Genomic DNA, 20,302 nt, shown 5'->3' with positions numbered 1-20,302 from the left:
CCTGAAAAGTGACCAAGGTTGGTAATCCGACCTTTCAATCAAAATCGTTCTTCATCTCGTCCACCCTCCTACCCATTTAAACAGCCTGTCTTCATTCGCCTTGCCACTGCCCCCACTTCTACAAGTCAGCCGAGTGCCCCTGGTGCTTGTTTCCCTGCCCTCCCTAGTTCCTCAACTGGCTGCTTCAATTCTGGGAAGTCTAGACATTTTATTAAAGACTGCCCATATCCGAGGCAGAATAAATCCAATAATCAGCAGAACTCAGGGAGCTCAAATCAAGGCAAGGGAAACATGGCAAATAATTCATCGGGCAAGAATATTAAGAAGACTGGGCAAATATATTACACTCAAGTGGCCACTACACCGGAAGGAGAGCCGATTATGATGGGTACGTTTCTTGTGGCCAATCCTCCAGTAGTCATTCTCTTTGATTCTGGTGCTTCACATACATTCATAAGCAAGAAATTTGTGGAGAAATATTGCATTCCTTGCACTGAATCAAGGGAAGGGTTTATTATTCATTCGCCTGGGGGAAAAATATTTACTAAAGAAGTGGCCTTCAATGTGCCAGTAACATTGGCGGAACGGGATTTTCCCACCAATATGATTGTGCTGAAAGGCCAAGATATAGATGTAATTCTGGGCATGAATTGGTTAGACCAGCACAAAGCTATCCTCAACACTGATTTAAGAACCATCAGGTTGAGCTATGGCCATGAAGAGGTTCTTTTGTCCATCCCTGTAGCTATTCCTGCTAAACCATTTGGCAGAGTCTATGAAGCTATCATGCCGGAAATCCGAGATATTTCGTTAGTGTGTGAGTTCCCGGATGTCTTTCCGGAAGATCTGCCTAGATTACCTCCAGAAAGAGATGTAAAATTTGTGATTGAACTGAAGCCCAGTACGGCTCCTATTTCTAGAAGGTCATACCAAATGCCTCCAAATGAGTTGGCAGAGCTCAAGACTCAATTACAAGATATACTGGAGAAGGGATTCATTCGGCCCAGTTCGTCGCCTTGGGGATGTCCCGCAATCTTTGTCAAGAAGAAGGATCAAACACTTTGGATGTGCATGGACTACAGACCCCTTAATGAGTTCACAATCAAGAACAAGTACCCTCTTCCCCGGATTGATATCTTATTCGACAAGCTTACCGGAGCTCAGGGATTTTCCAAAATTGACCTCGGATCGGGCTATCATCAGATCCATATCCGACCCGAAGATATACCCAAGACCGCATTTACTATGCGGTACGGATTATTCGAATATTTGGTTATGTATTTTGGATAAACGAATGCTCCTGCCCACTTCACATATCTAATGAACTCGGTATTTATGCCCGAGTTGGACAAATTTGTGGTGGTCTTCATTGATGATATCTTGATTTATTCCAAGAACGAAGAGGAGCATGCTCAGCATCTACGGATCGTATTAACGCGCTTAAGGGAACATCAATTATATGCTAAATTCAGCAAGTGTGTGTTTTGGCTGGAGGAAATCCAATTTCTGGGACACGTATTGTCTGCAAAGGGGATTGCGGTTGATCCCAGCAAGGTCAAGGATATTCTAGAGTGAAAACCGCCAACCACTGTGCATCAGGTTCGAAGTTTCCTTGGATTGGCTGGCTATTACCGCAGATTTATCCCGGGTTTCTCCAAGCTTGTGAAGCCAATCACAAGTCTATTGAAGAATGATACAAAATTTAACTGGTCCTCAAGATGCAACGAAGCCTTCGAGCAACTGAAGGTATTATTGACCGCTGCTCCGGTATTGGCTCAACCGGATATTGAGAAGCCTTTTGATGTATACTGTGACGCATCGGGCAGTGGTCAAGGCTGTGTCTTAATGCAAGAGGGCCGAGTTATAACATATGCTTCAAGACAGTTGCGCCGGCATGAGGAACATTATCTAACTCATGACTTAGAATTAGCTACTGTGGTTCATGCCATTAAAATATGACGTCATTATCTGCTGGGAAATATCTGTCATATATATACAGATCATAAAAGTTTGAAGTACATTTTTACCCAGTCGGAACTAAATATAAGGCAGAGGAGATGGCTTGAGCTGATTAAGGATTATTAACTATAAATTCACTATCACCCAGGCAAGGCCAAGGTGGTGGCAGATGCACTAAGTCACAAGGCTTCCTGTCGTTGTCTTACAGTAAAGACTTATGACATCACATTATGCCAAGAAATGGAGAAATTAAACCTGGGAATGATTCAACATGGAACCTTAAACCAATTGAAGCTTGAGTCAGTTCTTCTGCAAAAGATTATTGATGCACAAAGAAGTGATAAGGGTATGAGACATATTCATGAGAAAATAAAGGCTGGTAAAGCAAACTGTTTCAGAAAGGATGATCAAGGCATAGTATGGTTTAATAACCGCATAGTTGTGCCTAAAGATGATGATGTCCTCTAGCAAATTTTGGATGAAGCACATCTTAGTAGATATTCCATCCATCCTGGAAGCACTGAGATGTATCATGATTTAAAGCAACATTATTGGTGGACAAAAATGAAGATTGAAATTGCACGCTATGTGGCAAAATGTGACACCTGTAGACGTGTCAAAGCCATACACATGAAGACTGCTGGTCCATTGCAATCTTTGTCCATACCAACTTGGAAGTGGGAAGACATTAGCATGGACTTTATTGTGGGATTACCCAGGACCGTAAAAGGTTTTGATTCTATCTGGGTGAAAGTTGATCGACTTACAAAAATATCCCATTTTCTACCAGTCAAGACCTCCTATCCAGTCCTCACTTATGCCCAGATATATAATGCCTGTATTCTCAGTTTGCACGGAATTCCAAAGACCATAGTGTCGGATCGCAGACCGCAATTTGTATCCAAATTCTGGGAAGAACTCCATAAATCTCTAGGTACTAAGTTGCTCCACAGTTCGGCCTATCATCCTCAAACCAGTGGGCAGACTGAGAGAGTGAACCAAATACTTGAAGACATGTTACGGGCATGTGTTCTGGAATTCCCACAGAAATGGGGTGAATGTTTACCATTGGCAGAGTTTTCATATAACAATAGTATTGGGGACTTGTTCTCAAATGCTATGAATTAAGAACAAGGCAACATAAAATGTTAAAGGTTAATGCCCTTCGTCCTTCGAAGCATTATTTCCCTTAGGATATAATGATCTTCAGACGAAGGTCATGAAGAACGTACTTTCATCATCGCGGTATATGTTAATAAAAGAAGAAGCATATGAAATATAAGAGACAACATGAACAATCATATAACATTATTAATTCATCTTCATTATATTATCATGGAAAAATAGAAACAATATTAATTACATTTGTACATTCGGCTTGATAGAGGGTGAAAGTACAAGCATGACGCACAAGCGAGTACAAGTCAGCGTGAACAGTACGGGGGTACTGTTCATCTATTTATAGGCACAGGGCATAGCCTATGTAAATTTACATTCATGCCCCTCATATTTTCTATTGACTTATGGACAACCCAATGGGGACTAGATAGCCTTTTCCTCTTTAAGTCGGTTCCTTTTTCTGCCGTTGCGCCGAAGCTCCCTTGCGCGTAGCTTCGGAGCAATATCAGTCTTCGTCTCGGTCACACTTTTCACATCTTATATGGTTTTGACCCAAGTCCGAAGGTACCTGTTCACGTGTTACACTTGGAAAGCATAGTTAAATCTTGTTTTTGAGGACCTTTGGAAGACGAAGGCCCCCAACAGTAGCCCCTCACAGTATTAATTTGTTAAGATAACGAATTCAGACTGCGACATGGACGAAGGCCTTAAGCCGAAGGTCCGAAAAAACACCTTCCCTTTGCTAAAATAGCAATAAACAATGATAGATGGGGCCCTCCACTTTGCAGCGCTCTGGGCGTATAAATAAGAACTCACACCAGCTGCATTTGATACGCTGCTTATGCCATTTGCATTATTTTCTCAATTTTATAGCTCTTGCTCACTAGCACTTGCTAGATTTTCAAGCTCTCTGAGCTTCGGTTCAAAAGATGCGTTTTCACCATGTCTAGAGAAAAATGTCTCCGGAAAAGAAGGTTGCTGCGGAGACGAAGCTAACTGAAGAGGCGAAGCTATTTGAGAAGAAGAAGGCTGTGGATCCTTATATTGCTGGATTTGTTGAGTCGATGGCAAAAACAAACACAGAGAAAATTACTAAAGAGATACTGGAAGGCTTATCTGAAGATACTGGTGACAGCGATAACTATGATGTGGAAAGTGGGGACGAAGATTCTGAGGATCGGCCTTGGAGGCCAAGTCATTCAATCTTCTGAAAATCAACCATCAAACAGAGTCATCTTGAAAACATGAGAGGAAGGTACTTTCGAGATATGTCTATTATGAGGGCTGGCGGAGACAACAACGTCTCTGCCCCTGAGGAGAACGAAGTTGTGATTTACCGAAGCTTCTTCAAGGCTGGGCTTCGGTTCCCTTTGAGTAAGTTTGTAGTTGAAGTGCTGAAGACCTACCAAATCTTCCTTCATCAGATCACCCCTGAAGCCATAATAAGGATGGGGATTTTTGTTTGGGCAGTAAGGAGTCAAGGGCTAGAGCCAAGCGCTAAGTGTTTCTACAGTATGCACGAACTTCTATATGAGACGAAGGCCATGGGCAAAGAACAGTATCACAACAACTTCGGTTGTTACGGATTTATCGCTCGCCCTGATAAACCCAACGGGTAGAAGGATGCCCGATCTTTCGATGAGAGATGATGGAGGTGGAAAACTTGTTGGAGAACGACGTTGGCTGCCCGACTACCACAACCAAGATGGTGTGGCGCCTTGAGCGACAGGTACACCGTCTCCTGATAACTACAATTTGGGGTGGAGGTCGACGTTGTGCTATCCGACTACAACAACCACAAGGGTGCTGCGCCTTAGCGATAGTTACACCGGCTCCTGTTGTTGCTGCTCTTGCCGTGCCAAGAACAGCCTTGAACCTGCAAGCAATCGAGAACAAGCAAGAACAAGATAACAAGCAAACACGCACGGATCTGATAAAGTTGGGGTCTCGTTTCAAGTATTCGGGTGGTCTAGCCGACACACGCGTTTACAAGGAAGTAGCAAAGGCTAAACTTACATCAAACAAAACCCGAGTTCTTTGGTGGCTGCTAGTTGCTTAAATAGAGAAATAGGAAGAAGGAATTCTGGTGGAGTCATGAAGTTCCCTCGGCAGTTTCTGGACGCCTCGGGTGTAGTCTCCCATTAATTCTTGATCCACCAGCAAGTAGACGAAGGGAGCTTTCCAACAAGTATTTATTTGCATTAAACGGCCTTGGAAGTTGGAAGATATGCCCCATTTAAACTTGTACTTGGTGCTGTTACGAAATCCTCTCGGGTGCAACAACCTTTATTGCCTTGTTGCCTTCTCCGGTCCAAGATGGTTCACCTCCCAAACACCTGAGCATAATAAAGTCATCGCAAGGCTTTAGTACCTCATTTAAAGAAGAATTAGCTTCAATAGCAAAGAACGAGTTCACCTGATAATTAAGTTTACGTGCACGGGCTCGTGTCATTGGTCCTTGATTAGCTACGAATGGTGAAGTGGTCACTGGTATGGTTGTATCAATGATAGTGATGTCCTCATCATCCTCCCCTTCTTGCAACAAAGTCGTCCTCGACTCAAACGTGTCATTCTCTCCCAAGTATGGTGTTAAATCTGCAATGTTAAAAGAGGAACTGACCCCAAAATCTGCAGGCAACTGAACTTTATATGCATTATCATTAATTTTGTGAAGCACTTTGAAGGGTCCAGCAGCTCTTGGTTGTAATTTAGATTTGCGCATATCAGGGAATCTATCTTTCCTTAAATGCACCCATACTAAATCACCAGGTTCAAAGGTAATATGCTTTCTACCCTTGCTACCTGCTTCTTCATACTTAGCATTCATGGCTTTAATATTTGCTTTAGTTTGTTCATGCAGCTTTATAATCAGTTCAGCACGACGAGAAGCATCAAAATTCATTATTTCAGAATGTGGGATGGCGATAAGATCAATAGGAGCACGAGGGACAAAACCATACACAATTTTAAAAGGGCATAGTTTAGTTGTAGAATGCTGAGAACGATTATAAGCAAATTCAATGTGAGGCAAACATTCTTCCCACAATTTGATGTTATGTTTCAGAACAGCCCTAAGCATGGTAGATAAACTACGGTTTACGACTTCGGTTTGTCCATCGGTTTGAGGGTGACAAGTAGTAGAAAAGAGCAATTTAGTTCCCAACTTAGCCCATAACGTTTTCCAAAAATGACTAAGAAATTTGGTATCCCGATCGGACACAATAGTGTTTGGAACCCCATGCAAACGAACAACTTCACGAAAGAACAAATCAGCAACATGGGTAGCGTCATCAGTTTTGTGACATGGTATAAAGTGTGCCATTTTTGAAAATCTGTCCACAACAACAAAAATACTATCCCGCCCCTTCTTTGTTCTAGGTAGTCCTAAAACAAAGTCCATAGAAATATCCTCCCATGGTGCACTAGGAACTGGGAGAGGCATGTATAAACCATGTGAATTAAGGCGAGACTTAGCTTTTTGACATGTAGTGCAGCGAGCAACAAATCGCTCCACGTCTCTTCTCATCTTCGGCCAAAAGAAATGGCTGGCCAGGATGTCTTCTGTCTTCTTCACACCAAAGTGTCCCATCAACCCACCGCCATGTGCTTCCTGTAATAATAATATACGCACGGAACCAGCTGGAATGCATAATTTGTTAGCCCGAAACACAAAGCCATCAGTGAGAACAAATTTGTTCCATGTCCTTCCTTCTTTACAATGTAATAGCACATCTTTGAAATCAGCATCGAAAACATATTGTTGTTTAATTGTTTCCAAGCCAAAAATCTTAAAATCAAGTTGAGACAGCATGGTATAACGGCGAGACAAGGCATCTGCAATGACATTATCTTTTCCTTTCTTATGTTTGATGACATAGGGAAAAGATTCAATAAATTCGACCCACTTGGCATGCCTACGGTTCAGATTTGTTTGGCTCCTTAGATGCTTTAAAGATTCATGATCAGAATGTATAACAAATTCTTTAGGCCTTAAGTAGTGTTGCCATGTTTCCAAAGTTCGAACTAAGGCATATAATTCTTTATCATAAGTGGAATAGTTCAGACTGGGTCCATTCAGTTTCTCACTAAAATAAGCAACAGGCTTCCCTTCTTGCAACAAGACACCACCCAAACCAATACCACTAGCATCACATTCCAATTCAAAAGTCTTACTGAAATCAGGTAATTGGAGAAGGGGTGTATGAGTTAACCTATCCTTCAATGTTTCAAATGCAACCTCTTGCGCCTTGCCCCAAGAAAATGGAGCACCCTTCTTAGTAAGCTCGTGCAATGGCCCTGCGATGGTGCTGAAATCTTTCACAAATCGACGATAGAACCCCGCAAGCCCGAGAAAGCTTCGGACTTGCGTGACCGTGGTAGGGACTAGCCAACTATGTATGGCCTCCACCTTAGCCTGATCAACTTCAATTCCCTGCGGTGTCACAACATAGCCAAGAAAAGAGACACGGTTTGTGCAAAATGTGCACTTGTCAAGGTTACCAAATAAGCGTGCTTCACGTAAAGCATTGAAAACAGCACGTAGATGATCAAGATGGTCTACTAGACATTTGCTATAGATCAAGATGTCATCGAAGTAGACGACCACAAATCTTCCAATGAAAGCACGTAAAACCTCATTCATTAATCTCATGAAAGTACTAGGTGCATTAGTGAGACCAAAAGGCATGACTAACCACTCATACAAACCAAACTTGGTTTTAAACACCGTTTTCCATTCATCCCCTAGCTTCATGCGAATTTGGTGATATCCACTACGTAAGTCAATTTTAGAGAAAATCATTGAGCCACTAAGTTCATCCAGCATATCATCTAACCTAGGGATAGGATGACGATATCTGATGGTAATGTTATTAATTGCTCGACAATCTACACACATGCGCCATGAGCCATCTTTCTTTGGGACTAATAAAACAGGGACAGAGCAAGGACTAAGGGACTCACGCACATAACCTTTTTCGAGTAATTCTTGTAATTGTCGCTGAATCTCCTTGGTTTCTTCCGGGTTTGTCCTGTATGGCGCTCGGTTTGGCAAGGAAGCCCCTGGGATGAGGTCAATCTGATGCTCAATTCCTCTTATCGGTGGCAGGCCAGGTGGCACTTCGTTTGGAAATACATCAGCATATTCCTGCAAAAGATTAGTGACAGTAGAAGGCAAAGTAGATGGTATGTTGTGAAGTGAGAACAAAGCATCCTTGCAAATAAATACATAGCAGATTGAAGCAACATCATTTAATTCAAGCAAATCAGATTTGGAAGCAAGAAAACAAGCACTTTTCAGTTGTATTTCTGTCTTCCTCACTTGAGTAGATTTAGAATTGTCACTCTTATGTTGTACCAACTCCTTTGCAGCACCTAGATTTTTATTATGAACAGATTTATTTTTCTCTTTGCAAGCTCTAGCAACTTCATCCTTCAAAATAGCATCGGGGGACATGGGGTGCAATACAAGCTTCTTCTCATTATGCATAAAAGAGTAGTGATTTGTTTTACCATGATGCACGGTGTCCTTATCAAATTGCCATGGTCTACCAAATAACATAGAGCAAGCTTGCATAGGTACCACATCACAATCAATATAATCATGGTATGAACCAATTGTAAATTCCACACGGACCATACGTGTTACCTTAAGCTTACCACTGTCGTTGAACCATTGGATGTAGTAGGGGTGTGGATGTGGAAGCGTTTTCAGCCCAAGCTTCTCTACCATGGTGGTGCTTGCTAAGTTGTTGCAGCTTCCTCCATCAATTATAATACGACAAGATCGTTCCAAAACTACACATTTAGTTTGGAACAAATTGTGTCGCTGGTTTTGTTCAGCTTTAATAATTTGGGCACTCAAGACACGTCTTACAACGAGGCTCTCATAGTGTTCAGCATGTTCAGCCCCAATATGCTCTTCATCATCATGCTCCTTTTCAGCATCTTGGGCAGCAAGCATGGCATATGTATCATTATCTAAATCGCTGGCTGATGAGTACTCACCATTTTCTCTTATAATTAGTACACGCTTGCTTGGGCAGTCCCTTCGAATGTGCCCAAATCCTTTGCATTGGAGGCATTGGATGTCCTTTGTTCTTCCCGTGGAAGCAATAGAAGAAGATTTGGCTACAGCTTGGGAGGATCCTTTCCCTGTCTCAATAGCACGAGAAGGTGCTGATTTCGATGGTGTTGTGGATGATCTATTGGAAGCATCTCCCTGAAACACATGGTTAGAGCTAGCAGCACTAGTGCGGGGCTGCCAAGATGTATTGCGACCTGCATAAGTGTTAGTTCTCAAGCATCGTCCCTGGACTTCTCTTTCAGCCTTACAAGCAAGATGAAATAAGCGAGTAACATTAGTGTATTCCTTGTAAGCTAATATATCCTGAATTTCTCTTGTCAAACCACCCATGAACCTAGCCATTGCAGCTTCTTCATTTTCTACGAGACCACACCTCAACATGCCTATTTGTAATTGTTGATAATACTCTTCAACAGATTTGTTGCCTTGTCTAAGCTGTTGTAATTTATGTAATAAATCACGAGCATGATAGGAAGGAACAAAACGACTACGCATGATTCTTTTTAAAGCATTCCAAGTTTGTGGTATGGTAGCTGGATGTGTAGTTTGGTACTCATGCCACCAAATAGAAGCAAAATCAGTGAATTCACTCGTAGCAGCTCTAACCTTTTTATCATCAGAAAAATCATAGCATGCAAATTTTTGATCTACCGACAATTCCCATGTTAGATATGCATCAGGATCATATTTTCCATCAAACGGTGGTATGGAGAATTTAATTCTTCCTAGAGAATCATCATTTTCACGTACCTCACGTCGCGGAGGTCGACCACCCAAGCCATGGCGATCACGTCATTGGTGTCGTCGGTGCCTAATAGATTGGTCATCATGCTCGGTGTCTGCTGAATACTCCGTAGCATCATCTCTTGCGGTACCAGCAATGGAACCATGGCCATCATCATCACCTTGTTGCCTACCTTCATGCCCAACTTGGTCCATCCTATCTAAGCGCTCAATAATTGCTGCAAGAGAGGTGTTAGTAGCAGCAACTGTTCGTTCCAAAGTGGTCAATGTGTTGTTGGTAACAATTTGTGCTGTTTCTAATTGACCAATGCGCTCATTGGTGACTTAAACATCTTCATTGAGGGCATCTGTGTGCAACCTTACTTGACGTTCGAAATGTTGAATGATGCCCACTGTTCGTGGAGAATGTGGAGGTCGCGCATTTGCATCCTCTGCCATGGTTAGTGCAAAAGAGATACAAAAACAAGTAATGCAGCCTAGTAGTTGCTGTGATGTGGATGGATAAACACTACCTCACTAGCAAGAAATCAAGCGCTTACAAGTTCTCACCATGCAAAGCAAGTGGCGCTGGCAAACAGCAAGAACAGCAATAGTGGCTGCTAGCACAACCTGGTGGTGTTGTAGAAAAAATTGTGGATTTATAGGTGGCTGCTAAAACAATAGTTCCAAGGAATAGCTAGTACCACGTTAGCCACAACAAGTTGAATAAACGTTCCACAATGGTGTTGTGCTGGTCCTAGTCCAAACCGTAATAGAGACGCGAGCCGTTACACAAATGATATCACCAAATACTCAAAACAGCAAGCTGACTTATAAAATTGTGAAACGGTGGCACACAAACTGTCTTTTTTTTGTTGCACATAGAATTTTATCTACCAATATTCTTACTGCAGTTTTTTCTCTCTCTTTTGTACGTGCTTTTTTTTTATGATCAGCGCGGCTTTTTTTGTGCACTTGCCTTTTTCCTTTCCCTTGTTTTTTTGAACTACAGTTAGAGAACAGCTAGAGAACTAAAAATGGTGATCTAAACAAGGTGGCGCGAACTCGAAACTCTAGCAGCAAGAAACTTTAGACCAGCAACTCAACACAAATGCAGCAACCGTGAATTCAACAAGTCAAAAACTAAGTAGTAAAGCAAAGGCTCAAAATGTTTTTAGGTGATTTTCTGCTCTAAATATATCTTTGGCAAAAGTGGACTGTAGGTAAATAAAATAAGGAAGATGGAGATCTCTCACCGAGCAACCTGAAATTTGATACCACTTGATAAACCCAACGGGTAGAAGGGTGCCCGATCTTTCGATGAGAGATGATGGAGGTGGAAAACTTGTTGGAGAACGACGTTGGCTGCCCGACTACCACAACCAAGATGGTGTGGCGCCTTGAGCGACAGGTACACCGTCTCCTGATAACTACGATTTGGGGTGGAGGTCGACGTTGTGCTATCCGACTACAACAACCACAAGGGTGCTGCGCCTTAGCGATAGTTACACCGGCTCCTGTTGTTGCTGCTCTTGTCGTGCCAAGAACAGCCTTGAACCTGCAAGCAATCGAGAACAAGCAAGAACAAGATAACAAGCAAACACGCACGGATCTGATAAAGTTGGGGTCTCGTTTCAAGTATTCGGGTGGTCTAGCCGACACACGCGTTTACAAGGAAGTAGCAAAGGCTAAACTTACATCAAACAAGACCCGAGTTCTTTGGTGGCTGCTAGTTGCTTAAATAGAGAAATAGGAAGAAGGAATTCTGGTGGAGTCATGAAGTTCCCTCGGCAGTTTCTGGACGCCTCGGGTGTAGTCTCCCATTAATTCTTGATCCACCAGCAAGTAGACGAAGGGAGCTTTCCAACAAGTATTTATTTGCATTAAACGGCCTTGGAAGTTGGAAGATATGCCCCATTTAAACTTGTACTTGGTGCTGTTACGAAATCCTCTCGGGTGCAGCAGCCTTTATTGCCTTGTTGCCTTCTCCGGTCCAAGATGGTTCACCTCCCAAACACCTAAGCATAATAAAGTCATCACAAGGCTTTAGTACCTCATTTAAAGAAGAATTAGCTTCAATAGCAAAGAACGAGTTCACCTGATAATTAAGTTTACGTGCACGGGCTCGTGTCATTGGTCCTTGATTAGCTACGAATGGTGAAGTGGTCACTGGTATGGTTGTATCAATGATAGTGATGTCCTCATCACGCCACAACGCAAGCCACCCGGTGCCAACATTTCGGAAGAGATGGCCCAGAGCTTGGATGGAAGAATGGTTTTATGTGAAGAATGATTTGAAAGCGAGGGAAGACATTAAGGAAGTCATCATGCGCCCCATTTGGTCCCGCTTTGGCCTCTGAAGGTCGAAGATAGAAATTGATGAGACAGTTGAAGCGTGTGAGAGGGCCTTCAACACTATTTGCTCCTTTATTGGGACAAGTGATTTAATTTAAGAACATATAGCCTTCAGGGTATGGCCACTTGTAGACAGCTGGGAAATGCCAAAGGAGACCATTACTGACTCTAGCGAAGGTGGTTTTGGTCCGACTGAAGTATACCTTCAGGTTCGGGGATAAGTTTGATGAACCAAATGATGACTGGCTGAAGTGCATTGAAGCTACTAGTGACGAGTCACTTGGGACATATTCCGAGGCGGAAGATAATGCTTTGTCCACAGCCTTCGGAGGTCGGGGAAAGAAAAGACTAAACAAAATTTTTGATGCCATCGGCTTCGTATACCCCGACTACCGCTACCCGCTGCGGGGACAGGTGGTAAAAAGAAAACTTGCTGCTTCTGGAAAGGTTGCCGCTTCGGCCATCACAGTTGAGCTGAAGGGCAAAAAGATGAAGGTTCTGACTCACGAGCTGCGTTACATTAAACCGGCCAAAATACTAGAATTTGGCGAAGAGGCCTCTTCGGCTGCCAAAACAAAAGAAATTGTTCCTCCTGCGCAGAGGACTAAAGAGCCAACTAGAATGCCGAAGTTACCTTTAGCTGAGCTAGTTGAGACAAAGGCTGATAAGGATAAGGCTGAAGGGTCAAAAATTGAAGAAATAACAAAAATGCCAGAGATTTTGAGCCCTTCAACAGAGGTAATAGTGTCAAAGGCACAAAAGGGTTCTGCCGCAACTCCTAAGAGGAGAAGGATGGCAAATGTGCTAGATGTTGTGTTAGAAACAGCAAAAACCTTGAGTTCTGCTCCTACAAGAAAAAATGTCGAAGCTTCCAAGGCGCAACCCGAAGTTGAAACGAAGCAAGCAAATGTCGAAACTGCAACAATTCAAGCTGAAACCGAAGCTGGGCCTTCAGTGCCCACTGAGACAGAGCCTGTCGTAGTTGAAGAAAAGTTGACAGAGCAAATTGCATCTGAAAAGGTTGAAACTCTTGCTCCCAAAGCTTCAAAAGAAGGCATTGAGTACATCATTCATCACGCTTCGGGAAAGGGATTATCTCAAGAAGAAAAGCTAGAAGCACGACACTATGCCCAAAAATTGAAATATCCGAAGGGGGCATTAGTGTTTAATGGCAGTGGCGAAGAAGATTTTTTGTATTGTCTCCCGGATAATAAAGAAATATCCGTTTGCTGGGAGATAGGTAGAAGCATTGGATTCCCGAAGCTGGAAGACGGTCTTTCGATTCTTTCGAAGGACGAACTTGCTGACAGCCTAGCTTACAATAGCATAAAGGTATAAAAGCTAATTTTGTATTTGAAAATGAAATATTTTATTTGCTATACTCAATTCTATCCTCTTCTTGCATGGCTTGATTCTTAGCAATGCGCTTAGGGCTTAGAAAAACATTGAAGATGAAGGATATAAGATGGCTCTGAACAACCATCATTCAGAGGTAATCGAATTAAGAAATGAAGGTCTTGAAAAAGACAAAATCTTGATTTCATTCGTAAACAAAGTGAAAGAAGATGAAGCTAGTTTCAAGGCTCAAGCCGAAATCCAAAAGAATGAAATTGAAGACCTTTGGAAACAGCTGGCAGAAGCCAAAGAAAAATGCGCACTAGTAGAAGCTAACTGAGAGATCAGCAAATATTGGAAAAACTATTTAGAGAAAACTATTGAAGAACTTCGCACATCCAAGGAAAGATGCTTTGAAAAATCCTTGGACTGTGTGAAGAAAATAAAAACTAGCTTCGCAAACGTGGGTGCCTATTCCACCGACGAAAACATCATACGAGGCGACCCTGAAGATGTTATTGTGGCGGAACCGCCCGAATTATTCCAACTTAAGTGCCTAAGTCCTGCCTTAGAGGCTAGACCACACTTAAATAGGAATAACACGTCAGTCCCTCGGATCTAGTCCGACGAGGCCACTAATAGGATCAAGTACCACGTACTCACTCGATGGTGAGGCACAGAGCAAATACAATAAAGCATAAAACCATACATTAAGGAGTATCAAATTTATTACATCAACATCGGAGTTTTAGCAAAAGTGGAGATCATTGTTCGGAATGCAGCGGAATAAAACTAACGATAAGTAAACGGAGAGACGGGGAAGCCTGTCCCATCACTCCTCATGCTCCTTCTCAGCCGAGGTAGGGTCCCACTCAAATGTCCGACCTGGTGGCAAGATGGACGGCCAAGTCACTCCAGTAACCATGTCCTCTAGAGAGCCTGTAAAAATTATGCCACAAGCAAGGCTGAGGCTGAGTATACTAATTGTTGGGGGCCTTCGTCCTCCGAAGGTCCTCAAAAACATGATTTGACAATGTTTTCCAAGTGAATTATATGAACAGGTATTTTCGGATTCAGAATTATGGATATGGAGCACGACCAGGACGAAGGCTGAGCCAGACGAAGGTCGGGGGCAGCCGAAGCTGTACGCAGGGAAGCTTCGGCGCAATGGCACAAGGAGGAACCGACCTTAAGATGAAAAGACTTCGGGGTCCTCAATAGATTTCCATAAACCGTTAACAAATGTAATGGACATGGATGTAATTTTACGTGGGCTGCGTCCCGCGTCTATAAATAGATGAACAGTACTCCCGTACTGTTCACGCTGACTTTACATTTGCTTTTGCGTCACGCCTGTACTTTTTACCTTCTCTCAGGACCGAAGGTACATTTGTAATTTGAAATCATTTCTATTTTCCCATGTTAATAAAATAGAAATGATTCCATGATGATGCTTATATTATATCTCATGCTTTATATGAGTCTTTCGTTATTACCTATTATATTTACGAAGGTATGTCTCTTATGACCTTCGTCCGAAACTCATTATTTCCCGAAGGGACATAATGCTTCGAAGGACGAAGGACTTTAACACTTAACACTTTTCATGTTGCCTTGTTCTTAACTCTTAGCATTTGAGAACAAGTCACCAACATTGGCGCCCACCTCCGGTGAACTCACTTCCACTTCTTGAGTTTTTCGGCACCTTCGGCAAGCATCAGCTTCGTCATGCCGCCGAAGAAGGCTCCAGCACCAGGGGCTGGCACGCTGCAGCCGCTGGACCCCAATCAAGATGTCCTTTCTCTCAGAGAGGCACGAAGCCAGAAGAGGAAGGCTACCAGTCCAACACATCCGGAGGATGATCTAGATCAGGAAATTCAGAATCTGGAAATCCTTCAGCAACAGGTTCAACGCAGGAAGGAGAAGATGGCCAGGCTAGCTGAATTGCAGAGGCAGATAGATGAAGCCTCTGAAGAAGTTCGTCATCTTGCTCAGGATGAGCAACTCCGAAGGCCTCAGCATCAAGACCTTCATCAGGAGGGCTTTCACAACGAAGATGACTGGTATGACAATTTCCATCATGGGAATTTTGTTTTTGATGATGCTTCTCCCTTGTCCGCTGAGTTGCAGGCTACGCCTTGGCCTCCGTCCTACAAGCCGCCTCAGCTCCCCGTATTTGATGGCCATTCTGATCCGAAGCAGTTTTTGATGAGCTACGAAGCAACAGTGTCTTCGTACGGTGGCAATGCTTCAGTCATGGCCAAATCTTTCGTTATGGCTGTCAGAAGTGTTGCTCAAACCTGGTATTCCTCCCTTCGACCAGGAACGATCACTTCATGGCAGAAGCTGAAGGACTTGTTGTTAACCAGCTTTCAAGGATTTCAGACGAAGCCGGTCACTGCTCAGGCTTTGTTCCAGTGCACTCAGGACCCCGAAGAATACCTTCAGGCATATGTCCGAAGGTTTTTGCGTTTGAGGGCACAGGCACCAACGGTGCCCAATGAAATTGTCATTGAGGCCATGATCAAGGGGCTTCGGCCAGGTCCGTCAGCTCAGTACTTCGCCAGGAAGCCTCCTCAAACGCTGGAGAAGCTGCTCCAGAAGATGGATGAATATATTCGAGCTGACAATGATTTTCGCCAAAGAAGGGAGGAGGCCTTCAGATTTTCTGAGATGACCAGGGGCTTCGGAGGAAGATTCTATCCGAGGCATGTCAGATCAATTCATAATTCCAATCAAAATGATGATAAAGGGAGCCAGCAGCAAAGGCCACAGTACTCCTCACAGGCTTCGGGGCAACAGCAAAGCTCCTTCCGACCACCAGCTCCAAGAGGCAGAGGCGCCAGGGGCTTCGGAGGAAGATTTGGCGATCAACCAAGAAGAATCTTTTGCTTATTCTGTGGTGAGAACAAAGGCCATACTACCAGGATGTGCCATGTTACTATACAGAAGCAAAAGGAAATAGCTGAAGCAGCAGCACAACAAGCCCAGCCGAAGCAGGTCATGCATACAGCTTCGTATCATTCGCCCTACATCCCAGAATATGTGGGCAATCATCCTGTAGTCTCTGCTGCTTCGGCAAGTCAGCCTTCAGCTTCCTGGCAACAGCCTCCGCCTCCACCTCCGTTGCAACAAGGTCAGCAGCCAGAAGGGAGCCAATATGCTCCACATCAAAGGGACTTCAGAGAACAGTCCGAAGCTCGCACGGTCAACAGCACCGTGCCAGAATCAAAGCACATCTATTGACAAATATCCTACCTTAATAGCAATCTTTTTCATTCAGTTTTATTCTCTGTAATAAAGGACATTGTTTTCATGTAATTAGTTTCGTTGATTCCTACAAGAAAAATATGTTTTCTTCACAGGTTTGCGACAATAAAAAGGACCTTCGGACTATCGAAAGTCCTTTGAAGCAACGAAAAGTCGTTCTAAGAAACGCAGAGTAAGTCTGACGAAGTCACAAAAAGTCGTTCCGAAGGGAGCGCAGCGTAAGTTTTCTGCTCCAAAGTCGTTCCAAAAGGAATGCAGAGCATACAGCGAAAAGTCAACGCTGATACCGCCTAAGTAAAAGGCGAAGAAGCTCCAAAGACGTTCCTAAGGGAATGCAGAGCTTATACCGCCTAAGTAAAAGGCGAAGAAGCTCCAAAGACGTTCCTAAGGGAATGCAGAGCTTATACCGCCTAAGTAAGAGGCGAAGAAGCTCCAAAGACGTTCCTAAGGGAATGCAGAGCTTACAGCGAAGAATCAGTGCTGATACAAAAATATTGTGTGGGGATATGTGTGTATCTTTCGGAACAAATGTCATCTACGTAGCATAACATCATTACATCATTTTGCATAGCATAAGCATCATACATCATGTTGCATATGGCCCAAGAAGGGGACACGATATTGATCTTCGGAAGTATGATTTGAAAGAGTGAAAATCGTGGTCCCAAGAAGGGGACACGATATTGATCTTCGGAAGTATGATTTGAAAGAGTAAAAATCGTGGTCCCAAGAAGGGGACACAATATTGATTTTCGAAAGTATGATTTGAAAGAGTGAAAATCATGGTCGTAAAGAGAATCAATCTTCATCTTCGGAAGTATAGCTTCGGAGAATTTTTTCACGAAGTTTGGATATTCTTCACGAAGCATGAAAAGAAGGGAAGGTGTTTTTTTCGCCAAACTCAAAAACGGTACGTGTGTAAAGTTTCATGCATCGTAAAGAATTGAGTAGCAAAAATAGATATATTACATTCGGGGTTACAAAAATGTTACATTATATTACATTTCCGAAGTTTTTTACAAAAATGTTTAATCCTCTCTCAAAACGACTCCTGCAGCTTCATTCAGAAGCCGATTGACGACTTCGTCCATAATATCTTCGGCCATCTTTTTAATTTCGTCGTCCCCCTTCGGCTGAGGGCCCGAAGGCGCTTTAGTCGGATCTGAAGCAGGACACGACTACATTACTATTACAAATCGCAAACAGATCTTAAAAGCCTAAAGATTACAACACGGTAGAAGCTATTATTTAGTACCTAATTGACCTTCGGGCTCTGTGCTCTTTTCAGCAGCCTTAGCCACTTCTCTAGCATCATGGATGCCCTTTTCACTTCTCTGAATAATTTCTCTTGCCATTTCTCGGCCACCGTTGTCCCAGATGTCGGTGAAAAATTTTCCCCCAGCCGCGCTAGCTTCGGCTGAAGGATCTTTTATATCTTCAGTCGACAAGGTGGCTTCGGACTGTGCTAAAATTTTCACATGTTCACAGCCCTTCTTCTCTAAAATAGTGGCAATCCCTCTGGCGCCAGAGAAGGCACATATATCTCCTCGGCTATTTAAAATTTCTTCGAAGGCTTCAGCTTCGTGGTCAATCCATTCAATGACACTTTCGGGATTGCCCCTTAGAAAATTTTCTTCACTTGAGAATGCGCCGACCTTGGCGAAGCTAGCCTTTAATTTTTTAACACAGTCTATAGATTTATTGTAGCATCTCTTTTTGGATGAACGAAGCTCTTCAACAGTCACTTCTAGGTGATCTGCCCATTGATCGCTGAGTTCACGCTTTGTTTCTTCAAGTATACGTTCCTCTGTGGCTCTGGCCAGTTGTTTCCGAAGGTCTTCAATTTCGCGTTTCTGAGCTTCAGCCTGACTTTTGAAAGCAGCTTCGTCCTCCTTTATTTTATCTATCAATGAGTATAATATTTTGTCTTTTTCGAGACCTTCGTTCCTCAGTTCAATTACTTCGGAACGAAGGTTGCTCAGGGCTATAGTACACCCTTCGTCTTCAGTATCTTTCTGGGCTCTGAGAGCATTGCTAAGAATCAAGCCCTGCAAAAAGGAATATGTGTGTGTGTCAGAGGGTTTAAATGAACGGAAAAATACAAGGATTTCATTTATCATACCTTTAAACTGTTATAAGCTAGGCTGTCAGCCAGATCGTTTTTTGATAGCACCGAAAGTCCGTCTTCTAAAGTTGGGAATCCGAAGCTTCTGCTTATCTCCCGACAGACAGAAATTTCCTTGTTGTCGGGAAGACAGTACAAGAAGTCTTCTTCTCCACTGCCATTAAATATTAATGCTCCCTTCGGATATTTCAGTTTTTGGGCATAATGCTGGGCCTCTTGTTCTTCTTTTTCTGATAATTTTTTCCCCGAAGCATGACGAAAAATATAATCACGAGTCTTGGGGGATGCTTCGGGGGCAACAACACTAGATTCTTCAATAGTTGGCTTTGTTATTTTCTCTGTCTCACTTTCCAAAGTTTTTGCGGGCTCTGAGGGTCCAGCTTCGGCTGAAATCTCTTGCTCTGGAGCTGTAGAACCAGAGATTTCAGCTGTTGTTTCAGGAGTAACAGCAGCTTTCTTCGGAGGTGTGCTCGAAGATTTGATCGTTTCCAATACGTCTAGCACATTAGCCATTCTTTTTCTCTTCGGAGTTGCAGCTGGCACTTTTTCATTTTTTGCTGTCCCAATGATTGCTGTAGGACTCAAAACTTCTGATGTTTTGGAGCCCTCAGTTGCTTCTCTTACCTCCTCAATTTTTTCTGTGAGCAGCGCTTCGGTTTTCTCTTTTGTTTCTGGCAACAAAATGTTTGAGTGTTCTGATTCTATCTTTGGTGGCATTTCGGCCGTTTCTGCGATCTCTGGCAACAAGGCTGGCTCGATTAGTTTTTCAGCTTCGGTGGCTGAAGAAGTTTTCCCGGTAAACTCCGGCACCGAAGCTGGTTCAATATAACGCGGCCGGTGCGTAAGAACCTTTATCTTTTTCCTTTTCAGTTCTGGCTCGCTAGGAGCAGCTGCAACTTCTTCTTTTGCAGAGATTGTGTTTTTTCTCTTCTGCCTTCGAATGGGATAGCAATAATCAGGGTAGAAGAACCCGATTGCATCAAACACTCGGTTCAGTCTCTTCTTTTTTCGGCCTCCGAAGGCTGCTGATAGTGCAGTATTTTCAGCCTTCGAGAATGCCCCAAGTAATTCATCACTTAATGTTTCAATGCTTTTCAGCCAGTCATCATCAGGTTCAATAAATTTATCTGCATATTTGAATGTGTATTTTAATCTGACTAGTCCGCCTTCGTCGGACTCTTTGATGGTTTCTTTCGGCATTTCCCACTTTTCTGCAAGTGGCCATACCCTGAAGGCAATGTGCTCCTGGACCAAGTCCCTTGACCCAATGAAGGAGCAGACTGCACCGAAGGCTCTTTGGCATTCTTCGGCTGCCTCATCCATTTCAACCT

Source organism: Zea mays, chromosome 7, assembly GCF_902167145.1.
Source record: "Zea mays cultivar B73 chromosome 7, Zm-B73-REFERENCE-NAM-5.0, whole genome shotgun sequence".
Lineage (NCBI taxonomy): Eukaryota > Viridiplantae > Streptophyta > Magnoliopsida > Poales > Poaceae > Zea > Zea mays.
The sequence above is the reverse complement of the archived record's forward strand: the minus strand, read 5'-3'. Positions refer to the sequence as shown.